Genomic DNA, 6,971 nt, shown 5'->3' with positions numbered 1-6,971 from the left:
TTGGCTTACCCAAGCTCTCCTTCCAAGCCGGTGGATCATATTAACAAGAACCAACCTGGAGAAAGTGGATTGTGTTAACCAAGACCATTGGAAAGAGTTATCCATTTAATTGGGACAACATCAAAGTCAGGGAACTGCCACTTCACTCAGGTCTGAGGAATTAACCAGGAATGGATCCCATTTTCCAAATCACAGAGCAGATAGAAAATCAACCTGTAGTTAAGGAATACTTGCCCTGGTCACTTGAAATAAGAAACTGGTGACGACACGTCAGCTTCCTATCTTGATGGGTGATGTTCCTGGTTCATTAATCTCCTTTGCTCTCCTCATTTCCACCCATTTCTTTTCGATCCTTAAAATTTTCTAATTTTTACCTTCATTTATTCATCCCTTCAAAGAAAAAAAAAAGTCAAGGTCAAGATGCTGACCAAAACTTCACTGCCACTCGACACAGTCTCTCTGCTCCCCCCACTCCCTCCCAGGCCGCCTCTCCTCCAAAATGAGCCCACGATGAAAGTACAGCAGGCTCCGTGCATTTTAAAGAGTTAGCCTATTTTCAACTATAAAATAATATGTGGCATAGAAAACAGCATGTAGGATGAAAAAAGATCCTGTTTAGTTTCAGTGTGACATTTGCCTGGGGGAAGAAGTGCAGAGCTCATTGGCAAGCCGATTGTTGAAGCCCTGACCAGTCAGTTACAAAGTGTCACCATTTAATATGCCAGTCAGCTCTGCCTTTTCGAGGCCAATCACTCCTTTTGTGCTGGGGAGAGGGTAGGGGTGGGGTGCAGAGGAGAAATTGAGTAGAGGGGGGTAGGAGCCGCAGAACGAAGGAGGTAAAGGGCATGCAAGAATGAAAGGTTACAGGGGGTTCATTGTTCAATCTCCATCCCAACCCCAGGTGAGCCTCACCGGTGCCCACTGGGGCCAGAGCCCAGTGGCTCTTGGTCATGGTAGCTGCCCAGGTGAGGCATCTGTCAAAGAAGGACCCCAGATCTGCCCCGGTCACAGGCATGGGTCCCACAGAGTGGGTCCCAAAGTCACAGAACTTACATATGTCCCTAGAGCTGGGGGGTCATCTTCTGGTTCCAGGTGCCACTAGAAAAAAATCAGCTTCTCAATTTATGGGCAGAAAGGTCAACAGGTCTGAACCCATTAGCACCTCTTGCAAGCTCAACACATTTCTGTGTTTAGATATCAGTGCAGGATCCAGGCTCCCTTTCATGACTCTGAGCTTTGCATCCAACTTACCAGTAACAGGGTTCAGGCAAGGCAGGGCTTTTGACTCTTCCGCCCCCCGCCCCCCACCACGGCCCCTCTCTCAGTCTGTCAGCCCTTTCTTCATCAACTATATTTGTTACAATCAAGTTCTGTCAACTGTCACAGCTTACATACAGACTGCCAGTAAATATGTCTTTCCACTCATTAGACATTCCTCCCAGTCACCTTGGGATTTCTACCTTGTCTATCTCACTCCAAAAAACTTTTGTTCAGAAGTATGAGACACCCACTGAGCAATGTCAGCTTGCGGCCATTACCTCAGGAAGTGACAGAAAACACCCAACTGTCACTCATTAAGATCCATTTTTTCCAGAGTTGATGTAAGTCAGACTTTGCCCCCAAAACGAATCATGATTTATTTAATATATTTGCTTCTACAAGTGTCAGCTCATCAGCTTAAAATGTTCCTCCTTTAACTCTATTGAGGACTGTACAGAAAGTTTTCTTTGAAACCTAGTTTTTGCTTTAAGGCTTAATAATTAAAACAGAACCAAGAACAGTCAAGACTCTGCTCTATAGGTGCACTTTGGTGGCCCCTGGTTTTATAATTATATGTACAAAGCAGTCGTGTTGGAATTATCGCTGGACACGCTGGGAAAATTGCCTCCCACTGAGCAAGCTGGCTTTTTCTGCCGGGCGCACCAGGCTGGGGCAAGATGAAATGAAAACCAGGGATGGTTTGAAAGCAGGGACAAAAAATAACAATTAGGGAAGCGAGGAGGAGAAAAATGCAGTTTCTTAATTGCTCGGCCTATGTCCCAGCGGGCAGCTCCCCGCCACACTGCAGGAGTGCGGGGACCCAGGAGGATCCGAGGATGTCCTGAGGCCAACGGAATGCGGGCAAAGGTGCATCGGCCACAGCTTTTCGGGAAAGATGCCTGAGGCCCGGCTTTGACCTGGATTTCAGGAGAGATCAAAGCCTGAGCCAAAGAGGAAGGTGATTTGATGGGCTGATGGCTTCCTATGGGGACCTCCAGCCCAAGGTCATTTCCAGCCATGCTCTCCTTTGCTTCAGATTCACTCTGGTCAGTCCTTTCTCCTGTGAGAAGAGAAGGTTGAGCACCTTGGGAGGCGCCACTTGGAGAATAAGAGCAGTGCTCAGCAACTCAGCATCCTCCTCAGCCTGGCAGCAGAACCGCAAGTAATTCTCACCCAGGACTGAGGCTTGCTTCCCTCTAGACCAGGGCCCAGGGACCCAGAGGGAGATTCATCCTGGGCTCAGCCCCACCAACCCACATAGGCAGCCATGGAAGTGTTGGTGCTACACAGCCAGAACAGCACGGCAGGGTACAAAAGAAAGGAGAAAATCCATTTGAATTGTCCAAAGGAGATCAGTGGTCTGGGGAGAGAGTGAGGCTCCTGTTGTCAAACCTGTTTACACTCAACAACCCCTTGTCGGAGCAAGCGTGGCATGGGAGAGCCAAGCCTCACTTGGGCATCCGGGGTCAAAGACATTCAAAGCCCCTGGCAGTTGAAAAGCTTAAAATTCCAAGACTACGATATTTTGTCAGGTGTTACTTTTGTTTCTGTATTACCAAGACAGAGTGGGCCTCTACCCTCAAAATTCACCCTACTGCATGGCTGAGGGCTCAAATCTTACCCCCCACCCCCACCTGTGGGTCAGGGCGTCCATCACTGGTAGACACGCATGCCCTCGGGCAGCAGGGGGAGCTGGGAGTCTGAAGGAAAAGTCTGGAAGCAGGCTATGGAGAAAAGGCATCCAGGAGATGGAGGGGTCACCACCCTTGTCCAGACAAGCTCACTGCTCACCTGAATCACTAGCCTGGCTTTCCTGCTTCCATGCATCCGTTCTCCAACAGAAGCCGGTGATGATCTTAAAATTCAGATTTGACCACAAAATCTCCCAATTGCACTCACAAACCCCTGGCATTTAAAACCTTCCAGTGGCTTCCCATTGCCTGTAGGATAAAAGGAAAATTTTGTAAGAGAGTGACCAAGGCCCTGCCGGGTCTGTTCCATGCCTTGCTGGCCTCCCCCTAATGCCAGTCCCACCTGCCTCATCCTAGATGTCTCTGGGGCTTTGTGTCAGACTTGGGTCACCTGAGACAAGGAATGCAAGACCAGCTCTGCACCAGGTGCAGCTGGAGGAAAAGAACCACACGTGGCTGCCCAGGAGAAGGACAGGGAGGAAGAAAGGGGAAGAGTGGTAAGGTGGCTGTCGCTTGGCCACAGCACTCTACAGCTTCCAACGGGGTTTCCCTAACCCTAACCCTAACCCTTGTTGACTGAAACCAGGTCCCATGTCCCTGACCTAGTTGCCAAGAGGGCTGAGAAGTAGGCACCGTCTCTTCTCACCCCAATTCCCCTCCAAAACTCATAGGACAGAAAATTCCCCAAACGTAAGAAGGATTTGCAGAGGCTGGCCTCTGATAAAAGAAAATGTCTTCTCTCAACTCAGCTCATTGACAGAGTATAGCCTTCCCAGGGAAATGCAAAAATCCTCCAGCTAGGCCTCATGGGGGGTGAGGGGGGCATTTTCCATCTCTCTAGCTCCCCAAATACCAGGAACAGGGCCATCTACCACCAAGCACCAACCACATCCCTACCCTGCTCCCCAACCTGGCATGACAGGCAAAAACTCTGAGAGAGGAATAAAACTCACATTGAAAGTCAGCCTGCAAATGGAACTCTTTCATGTTGGCCAGGATCCACAGCTCGGAAGGTAAGATCAGATATGGAAGTGTTTGATGAGGTTAAGTCCATTTCCAACCCTTCATTCTGGTGTTTAAAGCCATCATCTGTTTTAAGAAGTGAAGGGCTTTAATGTGCAGGGGGTTACAGAGGAACCGGTCTCCTGCTCCGCATAGAGCACCAGGTGGCAGGGGCTGTGGAAAGTTGTAGAACCTTTTTTCCTCCAACCCCATAAGGGAGAGAAGCCCCTACCTGCTGATCTCTAAAAATGGCTGCTAATGACACACAGCTATGTTAAAATAAGGACCCGTGTTCCTTAGAAAGCAAGGTGGGAGACGTTTGGGATTGATGCATCACCTTTGGAAGGCACTGAGCCCAAGGAAGATCCCTTCCCCAATGGGAACAAAAGGAAATAGATGTGTGTTTTCTTCCTCTGTTGGAGGGCTTGCCCCAGAGCCCCCACCAAAATCCTATTTCTTTCATGAAGCTGTCACTGATGAGTGACTCCTTGCTCCTGAACTCCTAGATCATCTGTTGTCTATACCACTGGCTTCACATAGTATAAGATCATTCATTCATTTGTTCATTCATGCACCAAACCCTCATTAAGCCATACTATGGGCCACTCAGAAGGTTTGAGGGAGAAGGCAGTTTGAAGATCTTCTCTTAATAGACAAAGAAACTGAGACAACACTGGACATGGGGTTCGTGGTGGGCATGGGGAATGACTTGCCCAAGATAACACCTGTCTTAGTGGGGGCTCTGGGCTCCCACTGCTTCCAACAAACTGGTCACCATTGATGGTTTAATGTCCTCCATCTGGGCTGCGTTCTTTCAAAATCAGCTATCACCATGCACTTCAATCTACTAATAGGTCTCTCCATTCCATCAGACTATTAGCTCCTAGATCAGTGATTCTCAACCTTGGCTGCGTATTGGAATCAATAAGGAGAGCTTTTAAAAGTACCAATGCCTAGGTATGACCCCGGAGATTCTGATTTAATTAAGATCATAGGGCATGGCCTGGGCGTTGGGATTTTTAACCCCACCACCACGACCCCTGGGTGATTCTAATGAGTCTCAAAGATTGAAAAGCACCATTCTAGAACACTGTTTCTCAAAATTTAGTGAGCATATATATCACATAGTGGTGATCTGGCTAAAATGGAAATTTCAATTCAGTAGGTCTCAGCTATGGCCCAAGTTTCTGCATTTCTACCAAGCTCCAGATGATATGAAGACTACTGGTCTGTGAACCATACTTTGAGTAGGAAGGCTCTAGAACAGGGTTTCCCTACCTCAGAACTAATGGACATTTTGGGCTGTATAATTCTTAGTTTGGGGTAGGAGAGGTGCAGAGGGGATTTTCCTGTGCATTACACGATGTTTATCAGCATCCCTCCACCCACCAGATGCCAGTAGCACCATCTCCAGTTGTGAAAACCAAAATGTCTCCAGACAATGCCAAATGTCCCCTTGGGTGGGGGGGAACATAGTCACCCCAGTTGAGAACCACTGTTCCAGAGGACACATGTTGAAGCTAGCATCTTGAGTCCTCTATCTCTTGATCCAAAGCCCCTTCACTGTACCACATTGCCCTGTTAACTCTCTTTTCTACACTCATCTTGTTTCCTAAATTTGTAAGTTAATTAAAAGTAAGGATTACATCCCATTCATTAATCGTCAGTAATTCAGCAAATACTTGACGAATGCAAAGTCTATACATAATAACAAAGGTACCTGAAAGCTAAAGCTATGTGTGCAATATCTCTTCAATCCTCAACACAGTTTGGAAGTGGGTCCTGGGGTTAGTTCCATATTATACATAAGAAGAGAAATTAGGTCACTTGCTCCAAAACACATAATAAGTTATACAAACAAGATGCAAAGATAAATAGGATACAGACCTTTCTCAGTGGAGTTCACGATCGTGCAGTCAATACAGACATCAATGCTCCTGATTCTACCTTGATGTGGAAAACACTTGATCAGCAACCTGGGCAGAGGGATCACTCAAAGAGAATAGTCAGTTCTGTTCGAGGAATGAGAGGGAAGGAGACCTTACAGGGTAAGTGATAATTGAGCCAGATCTTCAAGGATAAGAATTTCACAATTATCCATTTACTTGTCTATCCCCTACCCTCAACAGAATGTGAGCCTCTTAAGGGTAGGGACAGATTCTTCTTATTCTTCTGATGCCAGGTGCACAACAGGTGTTCAATAAATGTTGGGTGAGTAAGTGAACTAACCAAGCAGGTAGACAATAGTGACATCCCAGAGAGAGAGAACAGCATGAGCAAAAGCATGGAGATGTGTGAGGGTGCTGTGTGCCAGAAGAAGAGTAAAGGGGCCAGAGGCATGGGCATTGGAGGAGAAGGGGGCAGGAGATAAGCAGGTCTCTGATGTTCTGATTCCTGCACAGAGCAGTTTGAATCCCTTTTGCTGTGCTCTGGGGAAAGGCAAGCTCCAGTGTGCCTCTCAGCCTGCTGGGTTCCTTTTCAAAGAACAGGATTCCCTGCCTCAGGACGAGGCAAATTTCTAATAAGTGCAGGGAAGTGAGATAAAGAAGTGTGACTTCATTTAGTATATGAGGAAGGAATCTTGTATGTGTTTGGTTTTTGTTTTGTTTTTGTTTATTTTTTTTTAATTCCCACCATCCCTGATGAATTGATGGATCCAAGCCTTGGTGTCAAGAGCTGCTAAAAAAAAAAAAAGAGAGAGAGAGAGAGATAATTGGACATCTAGTGCCTCCTGATGGAAGGACGCAATACGCCTATGAATCTGATCACACCCCTAGATGGAGCTAGCAACTGGCAAGCAGCAGAGGACAGAGGAACATGTTAAACTTCACTGTGGGGATGCAAACAGCAATGTCCAGACTGTAGGAAATCTGCGGGACAAATGACTTGGTTTCTTAAAGAGATGAATTTCAAGGGGGAAGAAAAGAGAAACAGAGGGGAATTTATGAATTAAAAGACACTTAAAAACATTTCAACCATTTGTAATGTATAGATAATTAGAATCATGATTCCACAACT

The 6,971-nt window shown here is 46.8% G+C and overlaps 1 long non-coding RNA gene across 1 annotated transcript; it reads right to left on the bottom strand.

The window, feature by feature from the left end:
• Nucleotides 1–240: 240 nt before the first annotated feature.
• LOC113923736 lies at nt 241–5,930 on the bottom strand. Its single transcript, XR_003520407.1, has 4 exons — nt 5,841–5,930; nt 3,905–4,040; nt 3,052–3,200; nt 241–390 (listed from the first exon to the last, which is right to left on the bottom strand). It is a non-coding gene; the product is annotated as an uncharacterized LOC113923736 (long non-coding RNA).
• Between the last annotated feature and the right edge of the window lie 1,041 nt (nt 5,931–6,971).

The sequence above is a fragment of the Zalophus californianus genome, chromosome 15 (assembly GCF_009762305.2).
Source record: "Zalophus californianus isolate mZalCal1 chromosome 15, mZalCal1.pri.v2, whole genome shotgun sequence".
Taxonomy (NCBI): domain Eukaryota; kingdom Metazoa; phylum Chordata; class Mammalia; order Carnivora; family Otariidae; genus Zalophus; species Zalophus californianus.
This window is presented reverse-complemented; position numbering and strand designations above follow the sequence as displayed.